Below are 22,584 nucleotides of genomic sequence, written 5' to 3' on the forward strand. Positions count from 1 at the left end.
CTGGGTTGAGTGTGTGACATTGATCCACATTCGGTCCATCACCTGTTGTGTTTGCATATTCCGCCCTAAGTGCGCTGGGGATGCCCAGACGTGGGTCCCAGGCACTCCACACCACTGGAGTCAAGCTAGCCGGGCTGATGAGAGGTGTTACCTCGAAACCGGTCCGGTCCTCGGATGCTTGATTCCGTTCTGGGAAGGACATGGCTTTTGTAGTTCGGACTGGACTGTTCCCATGGGGCACAGGGTCAGAGCTGATTTGCATATCGCCATTGTCTAACCCAGGGTGGTGTGGAGTGCAAAATAACGATGGATTTGGGCCCAGATCTTTGGACTGGGTTGAGTGTGTGACATTGATCCACATTCGGTCCATCACCTGTTGTGTTTGCATATTCCGCCCTAAGTGCGCTGGGGATGCCCAGACGTGGGTCCCAGGCACTCCACACCACTGGAGTCAAGCTAGCCGGGCTGATGAGAGGTGTTACCTCGAAACCGGTCCGGTCCTCGGATGCTTGATTCCGTTCTGGGAAGGACATGGCTTTTGTAGTTCGGACTGGACTGTTCCCATGGGGCACAGGGTCAGAGCTGATTTGCATATCGCCATTGTCTAACCCAGGGTGGTGTGGAGTGCAAAATAACGATGGATTTGGGCCCAGATCTTTGGACTGGGTTGAGTGTGTGACATTGATCCACATTCGGTCCATCACCTGTTGTGTTTGCATATTCCGCCCTAAGTGCGCTGGGGATGCCCAGACGTGGGTCCCAGGCACTCCACACCACTGGAGTCAAGCTAGCCAGGCTGATGAGAGGTGTTACCTCGAAACCGGTCCGGTCCTCGGATGCTTGATTCCGTTCTGGGAAGGACATGGCTTTTGTAGTTCGGACTGGACTGTTCCCATGGGGCACAGGGTCAGAGCTGATTTGCATATCGCCATTGTCTAACCCAGGGTGGTGTGGAGTGCAAAATAACGATGGATTTGGGCCCAGATCTTTGGACTGGGTTGAGTGTGTGACATTGATCCACATTCGGTCCATCACCTGTTGTGTTTGCATATTCCGCCCTAAGTGCGCTGGGGATGCCCAGACGTGGGTCCCAGGCACTCCACACCACTGGAGTCAAGCTAGCCGGGCTGATGAGAGGTGTTACCTCGAAACCGGTCCGGTCCTCGGATGCTTGATTCCGTTCTGGGAAGGACATGGCTTTTGTAGTTCGGACTGGACTGTTCCCATGGGGCACAGGGTCAGAGCTGATTTGCATATCGCCATTGTCTAACCCAGGGTGGTGTGGAGTGCAAAATAACGATGGATTTGGGCCCAGATCTTTGGACTGGGTTGAGTGTGTGACATTGATCCACATTCGGTCCATCACCTGTTGTGTTTGCTGTTCCCCATAGTGGCAGGATAACCTGGTGTGCCCCGTTCAGTGCCAGGGTCATTTGACGGCCCCGCAAAGAGTGGAGAGCCAATGTTAGGGGGTTGGATGAACCGAGCAAAGTGTGTGCCGGGAAGCATGGGATAGAGGTGTCAAATGAATAGTCAATGCCAGTTAATAACTGGTCCCAAAACCATGCCAGTTTGGGGCAGTGCCACAAAAGGTGCAACCGGGAGCCCTTCTGCCCACACCCCCTCCAGCAGAGCTCCGACCTTTGTCCCACTGGTTAATTCGCGCTGGAGTGTAGTACCAGTATGATGCAACCTTGCAAGCTGCTTCAGACTCCGCTATATTGTATGTGGTATGGTGCGCTCTGTGAAATATGTCTGCCCATTCTTTGGGAGAGAGTGTTTGCCCCAGTTCTGCTTCCCATCTTGACTGACCCTTAGTCTTAACTGAAGTGCCTTCTCTCGTAAGCACAGCATATAGCTCTGAGATAAGGCGTCTGTCGCCAACTTTACGGACCAGTCATTTCTCAAACGCGTTAGGTGGACGTGAGGCTGCTGCCTTATAGGTTGGGGAGGTCACCCAGTGTCTCAGCTGCAGGTAGGCGAACACATCAGCGGCCGGTTTAAGTTGCTCAAACAGGATGATCCCCGCGGAGTAGAAAAGGGACCCCACCCTTTTACAACCAAGCTCGCGCCATCTGTTAAAAACGTCCGACCCACACCCCGGAGGAAAATCAGGATTGTCTACAATCGGGATAATTGGGGAGGGAAACATTGTTCGTTTCTTGCTCAGGCCTTCCCTGTCCCAGACTCTCATCGTCATCACTATTTCCAGCGCCAAATTTAGTCCCCATGCTCTGGGTTTACGGGGGAGCCAGATTTTCTGTCATATGTTGACTCCCGCTACTGTGGTCCTCAAAGGGCCATTGCTTTTCAGAAAGGGGTCTGTTCTATTCCACAACATATTTAAGCTGTGTGGCTTAATAATATGTACTGATCATGGGGAGTCCTAGTCATTCCTCGCCCTTCGGCCTGGACAGTTGTTTAGCTGGTACGCGCAGCCTCTTACCTCCCTATACAAACTTGCTAATCGCTAATTGCCATCACTGCATTGTCATGGGTGGCTATTGAGATCATTTGAAATGTATAGAGAAAGCACAGGAGTACCGTCATCTTGACCGCAGTGATGACAAGAGATCGTGCATTGTCCCAACATAATACCAAAAACATAGCAAACAAATGAGCTACCAAACCGTGACATCAGTCTGTCACAATAAGTGTAAACAACAGTGTGATGGCCCATGGAGGCAAGGGGAGAGAGTCCCAGATTCCACTAGGACTTCACCCATTCACGTCCAGGGCGTGCAGAGAAACAAAAGTATGGCTCCTTTGGCTCCTTTTCCTCCCCGGCCCCACAGCCCACCAGGCATCCCGCAGAACAGGAGTGGAACATTCAAGGAGATTCCCAGGGCTCTTGGGGGCTTGATAGTGTGGTGAGAACTGCCTGTCTTTCTTTAGCCATAGTGGCTGTGTCCAGTTTATGGTTCCCAGTGGCTTTCCCAACATGCTTCCAGCGGTGCCGTGTTTTTCAGTGTTCTTGCCTTGGCTCCTGATCTACGACGGTCTATGCATCTTCTTTCAGGTCTAATACCGCTTGTGCTTCTTTTAGTGATCTCAGCTCCCAGAGTTTGCCCTCCTGCTGGAAGATGAGACAAAAGGGGTGAGCCCACGAGTAGGAGATCCCCTTTTCTAGGAGGAAAGTCATAACCGGCAGCAACTCTCTGCGTTTATGAAGGGTAATCACCTAGAGATCTTGAAACAAGATTTGGGAGTGGCCCCGGAAATCGATCGATGGGTCTCACAGGCTCGTCGAAGGATCTCTTCTTTAATTTAGTAGTTGTGGACGCATGTCAGTATATCCACTGGCAGTGCATTACCAGAGCGTGGCGGCCTGACCCTGTGCCCCGGGTCTAGTTGGATTTCTGGCTCGTCCCTGTACCCCAGGATATGATATGTCGGAACAGTGCCCCAACATAGCTATGTAGGTCTGATCCTTCCGCCTGAGCTGGGATGCCGTGGATTTGTACATTATTCCGGCATGATCTATTCTCCAAGTCTTCCATGTGCGCTTGCAGCCTCACTTGTTGCTCTTTTAGTCGAAGGATCTCCTGTTGCATCATCTCCAGCTCTCCATCACATCCAATTTTGTGAACTTCCAACGCTGCCACGTGCCCTCCCACCTCCTCCAGGTCTTGGCGCACTTCCCTGAGGTCCGCTGAGTTTTGCAGATCTTCTCGAAGCAACGTGAAGAGTAATGCCATAAAGGCTTTCGTCATGGGCTCGTCTACCTCCTCGTCTTGTTGATCCCTGTAGTGCGTGGGGATTTTGAGAGATGCCCCTGTCAGCGTTTGCTTGATCAAGCATGCCCTCTAGCGATCTTTCTTTCTTGGGGTGTACGGAGGCCATGTTTGTGTGACATTCCCAGACTTCTCCGCCACTGTGGGGTGTTGTATTCTCAAGTGTTCAAATTCTCAATCTTCCCTTAAGATGAACACCGTGTCCTTTGATCGCGTGTCCTCGAGAAGACTATCTAATGTCTAGCCCCCGTGCCGTGTCCCACCAGCATGTTTGAAGCTCCGACCTTGCTATGTCTCAACCTATTGGAGCTGGTCTGCAAATACGGCGGCACGAGACGCCGGGCTCTCCGCCAGCCTCCTCCACCAGTGTCAAGCGGTGTCATGAGAGGGGGAGGGACCTCACCCCACACAGTTCACCCCCCTGCAGTATTGGCCATCACTCTGACCCGCCGCCGCCTCAGGGCACAGACTTTGTTGCAGGGTCGTTTCCATGGGTTCCGGCCACTACTCGGTATGCGGCTCCTTTCCACGCTGCAGCTGTCTCGTACCATACAGCGCACCGTCTTGATCACCTGCTAGGTGCGTTGCGGTGAGTGCAGATACCTTCTTAGTGTTCGCCTTGACACTCCCCTCTGCACAGCAGCTATCTCGGGCCTCGGCTCCGGGGTCTCGCCCACTGCCTCTTTTGATTGGGCAAGGTGTTCACACACGAGCTGTGAGGTGAGGTCGTCCTTTCAAGGGGGGACGGATTCTCTTTGGGCTCTCCTTAACAGAGTGTCACAACTGTCTATTGTTGCTGTACATCTCAACCGCCATCTCTCCAAGATGGCGGCTAGAGCTGCGGGCTCCAGAGCTGCGTCCGCTGCTCTCCCCTGCCGGCAATGATCCTGGTCCAACAGTGAGGTTCCTTACCGCAATCCTGGTGGCAGAATTCCTGGTGCCCAGGCTGGGCTGCTAGCGGGGTGCTTATGTCCCGCTGCAGAGGTGAAAAAGCAGATAATTCCCTGCCTGAGCACCGAGTGTGGAGCTTCCAAGATGGTGGCTAGGTTCTGAGACTGCGCCCTACGCAGAGATCGGAGACGGCGGACTTGAGCCGAGTGTGCGAGCTGCCAGGAGGGGGTGAGGTGTACAGACCTGTAGTGGAATGCAGTAGGAGCGGCGGTTCTGGGGACGAGGTTAATGGGTGCGATCGCCTGGACATTGCGGCGCTGTGTTGCGCCAAGAAAATGGCGTACGTGGGCCGTGGTGACGGGCCCTGATGGCAGGGGAGGTGCGCGGCAGACCAGGGAGGTGTGGTGAATGGACACCAGACGATCAGGAACCCGGTATGTGTGGACCATGTGAGGAGCGCTGGAGCGTGCGCTCCGTAGCCTGAATTACAGCGCTGAGAGGTGAGAAAGCACTGGGCCAACCCCACAGCGTAGGGAGTACTGAGCAGCAACTCTGCGGGGTGAAAAGTGGCTGCCAGACTGGGAGTGTGTGCCTGTTAAATTACACCGAGCACTGGATAGGAGGACCACGGCAGATGAGGAGCGCGGCGCAGACACTGGGCTGTACTGGGGCACCTGTGACTGGCTAGTAGGGACATATTATTACACCCCTGAGCCCCACTGCTGCAGGAAAGCGTGGGTGGGAACACAGAGATCATTCATTAAGCAGAGGTCTGGTCCAGGGAGCGTGGAAAAGTGGAGGCCATCCCGCTGCCTGTGCCGCGGCCCTGAATCATCCCCTGGGTGTGTAGAGCAAGCACAGTAAGTCTTAGTTTCCCAGTAACTCCAGGATGGGTGTTGCCAATTGACCTGTGACGATGCCCCCAGAATGAAACCATGAACATTATGCATAGCATGGAGCCGGATCAACATGGCCCATGCCCGGTGGAACTTTGATGGAACTTTCGATGGACCTTTTACGATGCCCCCTGGGCGGATACCAAAACTGTTTGTACTTACCTCGATGCACGAGCAACCTTGGCCAATTCCCGGTGGAGCTGGCATATGCAGCTGTAGAGGAGTCTGGCCCTGGTTTCACCCCCTCGCCGTCACCTACCCAGCCGGTCTATTGACATTGTTTTCCTCGTTTCCCCTTGGTGTTTCCCTCCCTCCCCCTCCCTCTGTGATTCTTTGATTTAATTGATGCAACTATGTAACCTGTAACTCTGGGCCGATACCCAAACTGTTTGTACTTACCTCGGTGCACGAGCAACCTTGGCCGATGCCCAGTGGAGCTGTCATATGCAGCTATAGAGGAGTCTGTCCTAGGTCGAAAAAATTAACTTTAATGGTTTCGCAAGCTGGGAACATTAAAAGGGGGTTAGTAAGTAGAATTACAAGTGTGGTCTACTTTGTCACACAAAGTAGACCACACTTGTAATTCTTCGACTAGCCAGGGAATTTTTAACACTTTTTAACACTATCCTTCACGCAAATAGGTCCCTACACCCCCTAACACATATCACTATCCTCATTGCATCACATAGCCTATTGTCAAAAATATAAGTGCTCCCGCTTCACTCGTAGGTCAAAGCACGCCCCGCCCCGTAGAGGGACGGGAAGACCCCAATGATGGGAGAATGACATTATGGGATTCATAGTGTGTGAGGGGTATTTTAAAAACACACAGTGCCCTCATTCTGCCACCCGCAGAGAGGCCTAATTTTCACATTGCAGTGTATTCACGAGTTTAGAGAATTATACAAAATCACATAAAATTAGTCACCACTCACATTGATAGAATCCCATTGTGAGCAAGCTTGGCAACAACATAGCCAAATCATAAAGGCATCAAACGGGTTGGATCAAGAACATGCAACACTACCATTACTCAGGGGAACATTTCAGGAGATCCCATAAAGCCTCAACCTGGTGCAGTAACAATTCCCCTGCAGGTTCGTTAAAGTGAGCCTTCCATAGGACTGGTTGCATTATAAAACATTTCATAGACCACTTTCAATATAAAGCATTCCTTCTACCAGGGGAACTTTGCAATAATTCAACAGAGGCACAAATATCACCACAGAATCATGCTTAGCATGAGCCCGGCATCATTAACACTGTCTACGCCCACATTCTTTAGGGGCAACACCTAGGCTACAGGTGTACCACCTATGGGGAACTCATTAAACCAGTAAGTAGCACATTGGAGCCACTGGGGGTACATCATCCCTTAACTCTCTGGGCAAATAGTTAACTATTGTACTCAGGTAAGCTGTGGCAGTCCTGTTCTCACCCCAGGCTCCAGCAGTTTCCCATGGGAGGGGCCGGGTTCGTGAGCTCCTCTGGCCCCCAGGAGGCCCCGGGGATGCCTCCGTCTCTTTCTCAAAGGGGCCTTCCCCTGGGGCAGCCCCAAGCCCCACGACTCACCCGGACAGCTCAGGGTGATACAGGGCATCCCTGCCCCAGTCGGCCAGCCTCTCTGCTCCTCTCGGGCTCCGACTGGGCAGGAGCGGCTTTCTTCCTGGTGTTGCGAGGGGGAGAAGCCACACACCAAGCTCCCTTCGACCGGGGACCCCCTCTCGGCTCCTCTCGCGGTACCGGCCCAATCCGGTTGCGGTAGTCAAGGGGAGCCGGCCGCCGGTCCAATGGAGTTGCAGCTTCTGGTGGGCGCTGCTCCGCCCACCAATGGCAGCGCGGCATTCAGGGGGGCGCGGTCGGCGCCCTGATCATGTGACGCCTCCCACGCTGCCTTCACAAGTCCAGCGCGGCCTTTCTTAACTCTGCGGCGTCCCTCCCCAGGCCTCGGGGGCCGCAGCGGAGGGCCTGTGCGCAGCAGGCACCTTCCTGGTGTGGCGCCGGGCCGCGGCAGTGATCTACGGTTCGAGTGCTTCCAGCCAGCGCTGGACAGCGCAGGCAACCCCCCACCCCGGGCTGCGGTGGTGATGATGGACCTCAGGCACACTCCGGGCAGCGGCGGTAAGTCCTCCACGCCAGCGCTTCTCCTTTTTCCTTGCCCGGGGCTGCGGCGGTGATTTGCGGCCAGATCAAAGTGCGGCGATCTGCGGGGCGGGCACCCGCTCATTAAATCTGCATGAAGCGCCGCCACTACTCGGGATGGGCACCCTTGGTGCTTCCTAACTCAGCACACATGCGGCCACACGGCGATTAGGGGATTGCGCTGCAGGAGCCCAGCGCAGGGGCCACAGGTCGGGCAACAGCAATCTACACAAGTCCTGGGCAAAGATAGCGCTTAGGCATTGTGGCACTTTGCAGGTACAGTGCTTTCCAGTAAAACAGTTCTCCTTGGCCCCACAGTGCCAGGGAATGGCAGCGCTTCAGAGACACCGCGAAAGGGGGCTTGGTCCCCTCAATCCAGCGCTGTAGGCCTCAGCTCCTCTTCCCCTGACAGACCAAAGGCAGCCCTCATCCAGGGCTACCCAGCCTGGTGTCGCAGATTGGAGTGAAAGCGCTCCTCACCTCTGGTGCTTGGGATATAGCGCTGCACCCTCCAAGCACTAGTCAGGCAGATAACGCATTCTTCTCTTCCAGACGCTTGCCAGCAGTCAGGGTCCTGGGGTAGCGCTCCTTCTCTCTTCAGGGGCCAGGTAGCAGAGCAGCAGGCACGACTGGGCAAGGTCAGCAGTCAGTGGGTACTAATCAGGACAGGGCGGTAGGCATTCACCATCCTCCACTGTAGCGTGGCACTCCTCCTGTACAGCAGCCTGTACTCCTGCAGTGGGGCTTCCACTAGCCCTGTGGACAGCAGAGAGGTTTTAGTTGGGTGCAGGGTCCAGCACACAGGCCCAAGTGGCGGTACCCCCTGGCAGCAGGTCCCCTCACGTTTATGTCCCTGCTCTGTCGGAGCATATGGTGGCACAGCCCCCTTATTTATGCGCCCCTCACCCCACCTCTCAGACAGTGCCAGAAGCTTCTGGAAGCCTCTGGGTAACTGGCTCTAACTGGCTCAGGGGGAGGTGTAGAGCACCCTGGGTGCAGGCTTTCCCTCCAAAAGCTGGGATGGCTGGGAACCGAACATCTAGACTGCTAACCTACCACAGTCAGGTGGCACAACACACAGCCATGGCATCCATTTTAAGAGCGACGTTTCACCAGGGTGCATTTATACAGTGGGGGGGTTAACAAGTGCACACACCATGGCATTACATTTAACCTGGCGTCTCACACCACACATGGCCTATACATTTCTCAACCATCGGGGAGACATTCTAAAACAGGGGGGGTGAAAAGGAAACATTTTTGGGAAAAAGGGCCATGTCCAACACTGTGGTAATGTCTTCACTGCGGCTTCTCCGCTCCTGCCCCAGCAGGGCGGTGCTGTCCGTTGCAAATGCTCAGAGAGGCAGGAGAGACTCGAAAACACGTCTCACCCGGTCGCCATCTTGGTCAAGCCTATTTCTAATGTTCTTATTTTAATGCTGGGAACTGATCATTTGTCACGCCTCTTACCCGCCTTTCATGTCAATTAATATCAATGATACATTTCTCAGTAAGAACCATTTAAGAAGGCTAATGGGAGTTATATACATGCTAGTCAAAAATATTAAAAAGGCTTTGGCCCCACACTACTAGGGTGATCTCAATAGGATACTCTCGGTTCTAGACGAAACTAAAGATATAATTTACTGGTCATTGTTAAGTGGGACCCTTGAAAAGCATTTAACAATGTTAATTGGTTCTACATTCTCAAGGTATGTATATTAGAGTTAGGGTCAAGCTATTTTAAACTGTGACATTTATGTTATTTGTGGCATGAATCCCAGCAAATATGACCCAGACATTGTGCATTAAAAATGGACGCTGACAAGAGTGTCCTCTATGCACCCTCATTTTGGCATTGACTATGGAGCCCACGGTCTGGTGGGCCTATCAAAGATTTATGGATATGGAAAATGGGCAAAAACCAGATCCCATGTGTGCCATTTCCATAAATGTAAGCACTTCTAAGCGGGAGGCATTGATGACAACTTGATTCTAAATTAATTGGGTCAAATAGGTCGATGAGCAGTACCTAAGCAATAAGGACATCTGTGAAGTGAATGTGACATCATTGTTACTGACAGTATCACTTTGCATTCTGAGTTTCTAACACGACTTATAAGGAACATAGAACTGCTTTCTGGTTTGACTAGTTGATTTTGCAGGTGATAAAGTCCATCTGTTTTTTTTTATTATTATTAGTAAGACTTCAATCATACACACACTTTTATATCAAAGTACCAGGCTGCACCAACACCTGTTTCAGATATTACTCATTCTCAGTACCATCCATCAAACTTTAGAACTCGTTCTGCATCCAGATAAAGAAACTACAAAGCTTCGAGCACTAAAATGTACCTCACACAAGCCACAAGACAGTACATATGAACCTCTTAAATCCAAAGGAAAGTACAAGATAGTATACCTTCCAGATGCAGACCAACCAATTCACATACTACAAATATGAGCATGCAGAGTGGCAGAGTCTGATTCGCAGCCACATGACAATAGCACATCTAGACATCATACCAGCTCTTCCCACAAATGTCACACTACACCCAGATGCCTGTCTAGCCACAAACCAGGCCTACAAGCGCTTCAGACACTCAAGAGTGCCATTGTGCCACAATAGTGGAAGTTACACGCTACAGAAATGCCAGATAACACTTCAGATCACAATAGCAGCTCAGAAGAGTTATCACAAAGGGTATTCACTGGTCAGATCACAGAGCAATACCATTTGAGATTGAAGTCAACTTGCTTTTTACTGCTGTGACGATCATAATACAAATATAATATGGAAATGTGAACAACCATCGGGGTGTTGAATCCTATTGCCTGATGCCCAGGACATATTGTTCTGGGTTAAGGACAAGAGGTCTGCATATCGGCCCACGTTTTTTCACAGGATTCTACCACCTTCCTGTGGTCCCGAATTTTGCTGAGAACTATCTCTTTCGAGCAGGAGCCCTGCTGGCCATTAACAGGACCCCCATCATTTCTTTATCTGCTCGGAATGTCACTTTGCTATCCCACGACCTTCATCCCACATTTTGCGATAAGTTTCACCGCATCAAGAAATTCATACTCTTGGTGTACTACTTATATTGAATTCATGTTTCCTTATTTTTAGGTCGAGCTGGAGAAAGCAATGCAAAGCATTGTGTCCAGCTCGACAACTAATGTTGCCCGTCTCCTGGGAATCTGAGACAGGGGATGTGCACGCGGCGATTTCACTTCGTGGGCGCGCACGCCCAAGCCGCCGCTGTGCACATCTCCTGTGTCAGATTCACAGCCTGCCAGCCTCTCGCCGCTCTCACTCGCGTGCACACATAGCCACACTTACGTATGCGCGCACACACACACATACACCCACGCAGGCACAATGCATCAGGGCGCACGCACACAGACCCACATATACACACGCACAGCTAACAGACACACAGTCACATACACATGCACAGCTACACACGCGCACACACACAGCTACACCCCCCCTCCCGCTCTCCCCTCTTACCTCACCGGGCTTCCTGATGTTCTTCACCCGGGCCCCCTCCTGGGACCCGGGACTTCAGCTGCGGACCTCGGAGGGCGAGGGCTGCCCGCGCATGCGCGGCATTTGTAACTGGGGCTCTTCAGAACAAAAGTTAGAAATGCCGCGCATGCACGGGCAGCCCCCGCCCTCCCAAGTCTCCTCACAGCCCGGATACAGACCTGGTTTTATCGCGGATTCCCGTCCGTCCGCCCGCCCTGGCTCTTTCCTGCTCCTTTTTCACCCTGTGTTTTAGAGTGTTTTGTTTTACAGCAGTTACAGAGCCTACTCCAGCTGAATATCTTTCCCCGTCCCGACCTGCCAGTCACAGCCCCGACTCATCTGTCAGAGGGGTGATAGGGGCGAGCAGCCGGGTCCTACTAGCTGGGGCAGATTCCCAGCAGAGACCGAGAGGCCTTCACAAATCCAGGTGGCGAAGTGAGAAAGTCAGCCAGTCATAAACATTTGTGAGGTACGGAACCCTGAGCCCCCGAGGTCTGCAATCAACTGAGCAAGGTTTGGGCGAACTCTCAGCAGAAGCCTAACTCTTACACCTTCCCAGCAGCCAGCCATTCGTAGTGCGCAGCGTCGAGGTGCATGGCTTTAAAAGTGCTTTTGATGTGGAAACACTCGAGACATTAATCCCGACAACCTGATGCCTTCGGACAGAGCATTGGGACATTAATTCCAAGAAGGAAATGCCTTCAGATAGAGCAGTGGCAATCAGACGTACCAACATTTAAGAACAGGGAAGTGGGAGATTTCGACATAGAAATAGGGAGAATGTAATTTCCCTATTGACTTTTATTAAACAATAAGCAATTTCAGGCGGGAGATAGTTAAAAGAAAGCCATTATTGGCTTGAAGAATCGTGAGTCTCCCGCCTAAATCGGGTCTATTGGCATGTCTGGTCGCAATGCAGTTTTGCATAATAATTGTAATGTCCCCCTGCTGTCTATCTGATGTTGTTTTTTTGTGTTACCCTCCTATTCAGGACAATTTATTGAGGCGCACATGGCTGCACAGTTGGCTCTTGTCGATCATTTAATCCATTTTACCATAAACAAGTACCTGCGGCGCGGCTAATGAACTTCTCTGCAGGCTACCTTTGCGTTTGGAGTTTCCGATTGCTGTTTGGTTCACATTTCTTAATTTTTTTCACTTCCCAGCACGACATAATATCAATTTCAACTGTAACATGTTAGGAATCAGCAATATGTTCCTTAACGTACTGAAAACACACGGAATCAATTATCCCTACAAACAAAACCCCCTCTCTTCCAGCAGGGCAGCTTTCCTAAAAACCAAGACCCCAGGTGTTCCTCCATTTTCCTCAGTGTTAGGAGCCAGACTCACTGCCCGAGGCCTTTTAAGTCCGTTTTAGCCACAGATTCTATATCGATACCAGTGGCTACATTTCCTCTTAGAATATTGTTTTTCCTTCCGTAGTGTGACCACATGCAGGTTTCCCCCTACACACCCTTTCACCCTCACACACCCTCTCTCACTCTCACACACCCTCACCCCCACAACCCTCGCTCACCCTCAATCACTCTCACCCACACCCACCCTCACACACACCCTCCCCCTCATAACCCCTCACTCTCACACCCCCTCACCCTCACACCCCCTCACCCTCACACACCCTGTCACCCTACTTCGGACCCTCACACCTCTTCACCCTCACACACCCTCTCACCCCCACTCACTCACCCTCTCACCCTTACCCCCTCACACCCCCACACACCCTCACCCTCACACACCTCCTCACCCTCACACCCACCTCACCCTCACACCCTCATCCTTACACACCCTCATCCTCACACACACACACACACACACCCTCACACCCCCTCACCCTCACACCCGGCACACCCTCACCCTCACAAACCCCTCACCCTCACTCTCACACCCCCTCACCCTTACCCCCCTCACCCTCACACACACCCTCACCCACCCACACCCCCTCTCCCTTACACCCTCACACACCCTTACCCTCACACACCCTCACCCTCATACACCCTCTCATCCTCACACACCCTATCACCCTCACACCCCCTCACCCTCATACCCCCTCACCCTCACATCCCCTCTCACCCTCACACACCCTCTCACCCTCACACCCTCTCAACTTCACACACCCCCTCACCCTCACACCCCCTTACCCTCACACCCCCTCACCCTCACTTTTATTTAAGTATTAATTATTGAAAACAAATTTAAAGCCATTGTTATTTGTGATATCAGTACATGTAAGTCACGTAAATCCAACACATCTTGCATTACAAATGCTATACGTGTCACATTTGCGAAAGTTATAACTATTGGCATTGTAAATGACCAAGCTATTAATTTCGCTATTTTCAAAAACAAAACATAAATAAAAAATTTGTCATTTACAATACCAATAGCTCAAACTTTCCTAATATGAGACTTATTGCATTGCAAATGCTTGTTTCATTTTGCCATCTGCTCCCCTTTAGGTACTGTTTTTATTGTGCTTCTCTTGCTTCCTGATAACTACTCCTGCTGTGCCGGATTCATTCTTCCAGGTATTGCATTTCTATTTTAGTCTGTGCGTCGGTATTGTATGTCATTATCAGCTTGTTTACTAATATTTGTTTTGCTTTACCAAACACTACCTTTTCTTACCTGTTTACGTCTCTAATATGTGACCTGATATTTATGCAATTTTCTATTTCTTGTTAGTATGTTTTTTCATACCTTTTAAATATATTTCTAATATGTATAGGCCTTGCATATAAGGGATTTGGTTTGTTACACTTATATGGATGGATAATTGTTTTTCTATCTTTTCTGTCTATTCAATCTCTTTTTTTGTCTTTATTTTCGTGAATTTTTCTTATGTCTTTTTAAGTGTGCACATGCTTTCACTTTTGCTAATTCTAATTTGCATTATAAAACTCAATATATTGAACTGCCAACCAGTGCCGCTGTGACAGCCTTTTGAGACCACTTAATAGCGATACATATATATATATATAAACATGTATGAAATGCTCTTTGAGTATGTATTCCATATGACTATACTAAGTGAAATTTATATAGTTATATCTACTATTGTGAATACATCAAACTTTGATCATTAATCATTTCAGGCACATCCCATCACCACTTCCTTTCTCCGGTACATGCGTCCTGAAGAAGGCGAGACCCATAGTGGGGTCTAACACCGAAACGCGTGTCGGCGTAACGTTGTGACGTGGACTTTTTATGATTACATTTCCTCCCTCTAAGTATTCATTATCACGCCATGGACATGAAATGCGTTTACCAACTGATAATTTAGCTGATCTTTATTGATTCATCTTGTCCATCTATAATGATTTTTTGCTTTAGGTGAACAGTATCTTCTATGTAATAAACCTTTTTGGAGGATCTGTCCATGTCTATGTACTGGTCTTTATGAATATTGTATTATGGATGTCTGAGTGTATTGGATGTGTGACTATGAGTGGTTATGAATTTGGATGTTTGACTTTGTTGAGAGCGTGTGGTGTGGGATTCACTTTATGTCTATACTATTCCGTTGATGAGAGAAAAATAAATCATAAAATAATGCTTTAGTGAACATAATAATAATCATAAAAAATCTTTTTTATAAATTAATTTGTTATGTGTGGTCTGGCCACATTATTAGGCTTGTGTTGCCAGTTTATTTAAAATAGTGACATAAAGCTTTAGACGAATTGCATAGGTAGAGAACGTGTTCTTTTGAGTGTTCCTTATATTAAATTGGACAGAGCTAGGGCTCTGCACACCAGTGGCGGTTTCTCCACGAGGGCATCGCCCCCCTCTCCACTGCAAGCCACGGGTGAAAAACATAAAATGATATTTGCCATTTTATGTTTTTTACCAATGTGCGCACTACAGTGCCCCCAAGCCAAAAGACATGCGGGTGTGTTTTCTGTTGCCGATTGGGGCATGCAGGACAGGATCAGTGGCTGACTGGATGCTCCAAAGCGTGCATGCCAGTTTGGCCGTCTGTCTTATGACAACGAGCCTGACATGCTCACTTTGAGGCTCTCCACCCTGTGCTGTCTTAGACAGATGGTGGAAAGCATGCACAGGCCTCAAGGGCCCGAAGGAGCATCCGGCCAAACCATTCCATCTAATCCTGGCACTTCTCTCAATACTGGTTAATAGCATGAGCCCAGTGTTTGGATTGATTAGCGGAAGTCCACAGCAGACCAGTTTCAGAACACAGAGGAGAACGTGCTGGAGTGGGTAAGTACCTTTAATTATTACTTTATTTATTGTAAACGTTAGTGTAGTTTTAATTTGGGCTTTTGGAAGGAGGGTGTATTTATGTTTGGGCTTTTAGAGGGTTTTATTTTTTTATTTAGTTTTTTGGGCAAGCAGTGGGGCACTTCGCTCGCCCAATCACTTTCTAAGGTTACCAGCCGCCCCAGTCAAGGTGAAAAGAAAAACCGGGATGCCAGTTATGCAGGGTGATTGTAGTCCCCACACAAACACTCGTCATGTATCATGCTGCACTACTCTAGCTTCTATGTTGTAGGCCTCGCTTTATGTAAAGAAGCTCTAGTAATGCTTCTTTTGCCAGACACGTTTGAGACCCTCCCCTTTTTTTTCATCTCTACTACTACTACTATCTCACTACTGATAATTTCTACTTCTCATGTCCATGGAAGTGCCTTCCCAGTGTGTTCTTGCGGTTAGAGTGTTTGCCTTTTATTGCAGTATTATCTATGTACTTGTGTTTGGTACCCTCTTGCAACTTGCACTCACCACTTTGCCCCTGTAACACACGGTTTGCTTCCTCTCACAGGTTTTTTACCTTTGATTCTTGCACAAGTGCCACTTTTGCCTACGTAATCGGTTGTTCTTGTGCTTGAGTGTGTAACATATACTGCAGTATTATACCACAAATTATACTCTATTTTCTCTTGTACCCTGCACACTTGTCACTTTTCCCTCCTGAGCACTTTTTACTACCTCATGTATTTTTGGTAGCCCACATTTTTACTACCTCATGTATTTTGTTTGCTCACAAGTGTCACAATTACCTTGTCTACCTCATGTATTTTTGGTTTCTCACAATTTTTACTACCTCATGTATTCTTGGTTGCTCACAATTATCACTTTACCGTATGTAACATAACGAATGCCTCTGCAATCTGTTGCTCGTGTAACGTTCTCAGTTTGTATCTTTTCTGTTCCTATTGTGAAGCGCTCTGACACCTTCGGGTAAAGTCCGCGCTATATAAAATTGCATAAATAAATAAATAAATAAATAAAAAAAAGCAGTTAAGATACCTTAGAGGTAATGTAGTGACTGTACCTATGGCCTATGCAAGCAAGGAAAGCACGCAAAATTATATACTCAACAATACATGCATAACATAACATCTGCCCGCCTCTCCCAGGAGCACAAAAACACACACAAGAGGCAGTCTTGCACAAATATAATTTCTTACACAGCCTATCCCAGGGAGGCCCTGAGAAGAAGAAAAAATCCAGGCAGTACACAAGTATGCAGCCAGGGAACAGATGCAAATGTAACGGATACAATGATTCCTGCGGAGGCGGCTGGGGAACTGCGTCTAACCAGCTAAAAAAGCACCAGAAATAACAACGCTTAAAAGGGGCTCACCCACTCGAGCACCTGCACCCAGCTTGAGAACCACTGTTATCCAGTCCCTCCTCTGGCCAGGGAGTGTCTGCAAAGTCCTTTAGTCCTTCAGAACTCTGCCTACGGCGCCCATGAAGCCTGCAACGATAGCTTAACGGCAGCTGCACTTTGTAGACCGTGCCTCACTTTCTTCCAGGGACTGTCTCACAATTCTTTCCCGTGGGTGGAAAAAATGAGCAGAAGGCGGATTTAATGAAAATGTACCTGGGTTGTATGCGACTTTGCAGCCGTCGTATTTCAGCAGGTTTAATGGAAAACAACGATTTCTAGTGCATCGTTTGGCCCGTTCGGGGATACCACCGGTTTCCCACGTGATGTGCAACGCCGCACTTGTCAATAGGTTAAATCTAGGCAATTAATCTTTGCAATACCACTGTAGAGGATGGGTTTTATCTAATTCACATAAAGTATTTATAATTTCATACAGTTTTATCCAATATTTCAGAAAGCATTTGGGGTGAACTGTAGACACTTCCAATTTTGAGAATTTAGACGCTTAATTGCTCGAGAAGTCACACCAAGTTGAACTCTTTATAATACCAGCTTACTCCGTCGCCTTTCCGATGTCGAACTGTAACCGCTAAATAGCTTCAAAGCAGTCTCTAGGCTCAGATGTAAACGGGCTTATAAAGTCGATTAAATTCCAGGCATGTTCTACACATCTACCATTGAAGAGAACAGGACTTTCTGTTCTCTATGCTTATTCAGACCCCCCAGGATATAGCGGCATGGATTAGCAAATTTAGCGGCACAAAAATGGAAATTTAGCGGCACAAATATGGAAATTTAGCGGCAATGTTGCGGCATTTTATTTGCCCATTCTTCCTACAACAAACACAGATATCTTCGTTTTTTTTAGTTATTTAACAACATGAAGCTATGTATATTTGATTTATTTAATATATCAAAGAAGACTATGAAGCATTAGATTATGTATTATTATTTTTTTAGACATTGGCTAGCTTTATCCATCAAAAGTCAACAGGATATCATCAGCTTTTCACTTATTTCAAGTGAACGAGATCTGCAGGACATGCCAGAAGTTGTCACCTGTTTCTAGGCGCATAGTTATCAATGTGCATCAATTACAGTGGCTGTAGGCGCGACTGGGACCTCCTGCGCCCCATTTACAATACAGCATAAATAATTGCGTATGGTGTGGGAGAACAGGGACATGACCCTTCTCCCCTGGTGCTTTCAGGCAAGACCAGGGCTTGACTGGAACATTCCATGTTCAAAGTGTCGCTAGCGGACCCCTGGATTCCTTGTATTCCACTTCAGTTGTTGTTCTTTAAACTCAATGTAACATCCCCCCTGTGAGCTTGCTCTCTCCGAAGAATTATAAGAAGGTGCAGGCCAGTAAAAAGTAGGCACCTCGGAGGCTTCTTAACAGGAATGGCCTACATTCCAGCTGAGGCAGCAGAAACTAGGCCTTATCAGCTCCGGGAGAATATTCATGCATGTGAAAAATCAAGCATTAACAAGAGACTTCAGGTTTCCGGAGGCTTCGGGACAGCGGGTGTTATCTTGGTTCCACGTCCGTGGTGAGCAGGCGAGAATCCCTGGTCAGCGTTCAATCAAGACGATAACAGGCGTCAGTGGCTGCTGAAGATGGGGCCAGGATCTTCATTTCCGGCTTCCTCGAGCCAGGTGTACACAGCAAGCCATGAGGGCTGCGCAGGAGCAGAAAACAAATCATGGTGTGTGCGACACACACCGGCCATTCCTTTGTATCATCATTAAGCAAGCCTTGACTATCATCACCTGCAGACAGTACGGGTGGTAACACGGGGCCAGAGGGCGCAGCACGGCATAGGTCGAGTCATTCACAACTTTTGTATCAGACTCTTCCATCTGTTGCACTTGTGTTTCTATCATTACTGCCATTTGCGCATGTAACCATGTTATATTTCTCTGTACGTCTTATTAACTAAATTAATAGCATGTTTAATTTTGCTGGCCAGGCCACACAGGGATAATCCACCCGAGCAGACGCCAGACGCCCTTCCTTTGATGCGCTTCATTTGATGCGCTTCATTTGCGAACTGGGCTCCCCTTGTTAAAATCAAATCGCTGAATATTTGCACAGCAGTGAAGGCTCCCAGGCTGTATTTATAAACTCTCTTTCAGCTGCTATATTCAGACCCCCCAGGATATAGCGGCTTTTGCAAAAATGCAGCGATTTCTACAAAAGTGCCGATTTCGTGAGCACTTTTGTAAAAATCGCGGCATTTTTACAAAAGTGCCGATTTCGCGGCAAATCGCGAAATCCTGGAGGGTCTGACTGGTAGCCAGTGAAGGCATTACACAAGGCTGAGTGGCGGTGGTGACCACGGAGATCTCTCAATACAGCGCTTTGAAGCCCCTGTATCTTCTCCATTATCCTTAGGTATGTCCTTATTCCAAAAAACATTTTACCAAGGTTTCAGATTGCTTATGTGTGACATTTTTATAGTTTCTGTGTAATTATGAGTGACATTCTAGGACTATGAGCGACACCTTGTCGCGAGCAAAATCAAGCAATGAGGTAAATGGGAAAAGTTAAATATCAGAAATTACACCCACTTGAGCAACGACAAACTCTAAAATCTTGAAACTGCTGCAAAGAAGCTGAAATGGAAGGGCACTAACATAGTGCTTTTGTAAGTGCATTGTACTTTAAACAATTGTGTAACCATGGTATTAAACAATAAACACTTATCAGCGCTCTTTGTACATATGCAAAGGCACACACAGTTAAATACAAAATAATAATTACTGGATGTAAGAGATTGTCACTTCCATTATAAGGTAAGCAATGTACTATTGAAGTTCATTTCTACATACAGTCAAGACCTAGTAGAACACCTTCATTACTAGACAAAACTGTCAATGTCAAACAGCACAGTGACAGACATCACTGACTCACTCTTTAAAACTGACATTAGCGCAGGTGCAACATCCCCAGGACCTCCTTTTTCACAGACTCCCTTACTACAACCCTCCACTAATGCCCCTCGTCCCTACATAGCCCCTCTCTCACAAGCATTTCATTTGTTTTAGAGCGCTGCTATATTAGCGGAGAGTGTCAGAGTACTTTACATCACACACACATACAGAGACAATGACTCATTCGTAGGTAATTCATTCTAGGAAATGGTATATTTAACAATGAGGATCACAAGGTGTAGGAATGAGTATCACCCGTCATCCATACTAGTAGGTAGTATATTTTAACAGTTTTTGGTCTGGAGAAGGACACATTTAGGATTTAAAACATGCCACAGTGTTTGGGGTTAGCGTTATTAAAAAGGTTTAATTTCTACCTAAACTAACCCCTTTTAGGATAATAAAGGACATGGGGGGAAACAACGTTATAAACAGGCTCAGCCTTGACCCTTTCAATGTATTTCTGGAATGCTCCCCTGTGTGCTGCTACAGCCACCAAAATGTAACAAGCATTTCCAATGCAATAGGTCTCGCATTATTAAAGTTTGAGCTATTGCCATTGCTAAATAATGCAACACAAATAGCTCAAACTTTAACAGGCATACGGTTTTGGGTAGGTATGCTATTACGCAAAGTCTTTGTTATCACAATTATTCTCATAAATAGTCCATTCAAGATTCATAGGAATTCTTCAATTCATTTAATATTTCACATTGGCAGAACCAACCAGCTGTGATAACAAAGACTTTGCGTAATAGCATACCTACCCAATATTGTGTACCCGGGAATTTGTTTCTCTCAATTTGTGCGGGTTTCACCCACACAGACATAGGGGTTATACGGTATCTCCCCTATCCTGGCTGCACCGTGCTACATACTTAGTTACATACACAAAACAAACAGAGCAAGGCGCCACACTTCATGGCATATCATAAACCCTATCACTCAGACAAATGGTCGAGGTAGGGGCCCAGATGCTTTTTGGCACTTTTAAAGTTCAGTTACGAGGGCTTACATCTCTGATACACTGATCTGCTTCTTTTCTTGTGTAAACAAGGCAGGGGAGAAGCTTTACAAATATCTCTTCTGACCCCGACAGTGAGTAGCTCAATGTAGTAGAGATCACAGGTCAAGTTAACCATCGGTGACATGATTGGCGAATAAGAGCTTTTATGGGTATATTTACTGTTAGACCTGGTATCATTGGCGGGAGTCTGCCTTCCATTTTGACGGATTGCCTCCTCTGTTTTGATATGTTTTTGTTTGTTTTATGCTTTGGGCACTGTGCCACTGCTAATCAGTGCCACAGTGCAAGTGCTCCCTATGTTAAATTGACGTACTAATTAGAGATTCCATGATTGTGTTATTTCATTTACCTGTCAGCACCATGTGTGCCCAGGGCTTGTAAATCAAATGCTGCTGGTGGGCTTGCAGCACTGGTTGTGCCACCCACAGAAGCAGCTTGTAAAGTATGTCTCAGGCCTGCCATTGCAAGGCCTGTGTGCAGGCTAGTACTGCCATGACGACTTGGGAAGTGCACCCACTTGCCAGTCCCTAAACCTTCCCATTGCTTCATACTAGACACCCCTATGGTAGGCCCAAGGGCAGGGTGCATTGTAAGTATAAGGTATGACATACTCTGATGTGTGTAGCATGTCCTAATAGTGAATTACAGCCATTTTCGTTTTTTTAACTGTTGAAGGCTACCTGTTCTCCATAGGCTAGAATGGGCAGTTAGATTATTACATTCTTATAATCCTAACTGACTCAGGGAACATGGTAGAAATTCATATTTAGTATGCCTGAACTCAGAATAATAAAATACGTCTTTTAGTAAAGTTGGTTGTAATATTCTGTGTTTGAAAATACCACTTTTAGAAGGTAGGTATTTTCTTGCCTAACTGTCCAGGCCTGCCTCTGCTAGGTTGTGTATTCCTTGTCTGGGTTTGTGAGTGACAGGGCTGGGGGATTCCAGGAGACAGGCTGGGGAAGCCCAGTGGTGAATAGATGCTCACTTCTCTCATTTCACCGGAGGCGGACGCCGGGTGTGGGCGAGTGATAATTATTGCGCTGATTACGAGAGGATTTTAAACATTTATTTTAACCTGTTTTTACCTGATGTTTTGTATCTTATTTTGCTGTTGACTACAGTATTTTAGAAGCTGACTACTAGCTTTCTGTTCTGCTGCTACTCATTGCACTTTGCACTTTTTGTTTTCCTCCCAGGCACTTGAGGCGGAAAGCCGGGTGACCTTAGGCCTCTCAGCACTTTTAGATTTCTTATCTCTGATTCACCCTTGTACGCGCCGCGCTGCTCTGCCCGCAGTGTCCCTACCCTTGCAGCCGGTACATCGAGGTGCTGAAGGGTACTCTGGGACCTGCAGGTGCGCATTTCTTTGGCGGCCATCTTGGGGGTAGGAAGGCCCGCGGGGTGGCAGTCTAGTGGTGCTGACTCTCGCCGGCCGGCCAGCGACTCCTTAAAACTAGGTGCAATCCCCTCCGCGCAGCGGACGCGTGCAGCGGAGGCGCCTAAGGAGCGCCAAAGGAAAGCCTGTCTGCGCCCATCAGCGTCCCGGAGGTGCACGGGTGCAGGGCGGGCTTGCTCTGCATGCTAGGATTATTAGTTATACCCAGGAGGAGCTTTTCGCTCTCAAGGACCTTAGACCCAATTGCTGCATGGTTTTTCCCACTCTACCTAAAGGCAACAGGCGCGGCCCGGGGTGTGGCTGGTTACCTGGTAAAGGGGCCATCTCCCTCCCTAAACCCCTACCCACTAAGAGCAACTGT

General features: G+C 48.3%; 1 protein-coding gene across 1 annotated transcript in view; it reads right to left on the minus strand.

The window, feature by feature from the left end:
- Positions 1–16,919, minus strand: part of CCDC106 (coiled-coil domain containing 106) — a 175,922-nt gene extending 159,003 nt beyond the window's left edge. The window contains exon 1 of the mRNA XM_086930452.1: positions 16,831–16,919. The gene's annotated coding sequence lies outside the window, so the exon portion shown is untranslated. The remainder of the gene's footprint in view (positions 1–16,830) is intronic.
- Between the last annotated feature and the right edge of the window lie 5,665 nt (positions 16,920–22,584).

The sequence above is a fragment of the Lissotriton vulgaris genome, chromosome 7 (genome assembly GCF_964263255.1).
Source record: "Lissotriton vulgaris chromosome 7, aLisVul1.2, whole genome shotgun sequence".
NCBI classification, from domain to species: domain Eukaryota; kingdom Metazoa; phylum Chordata; class Amphibia; order Caudata; family Salamandridae; genus Lissotriton; species Lissotriton vulgaris.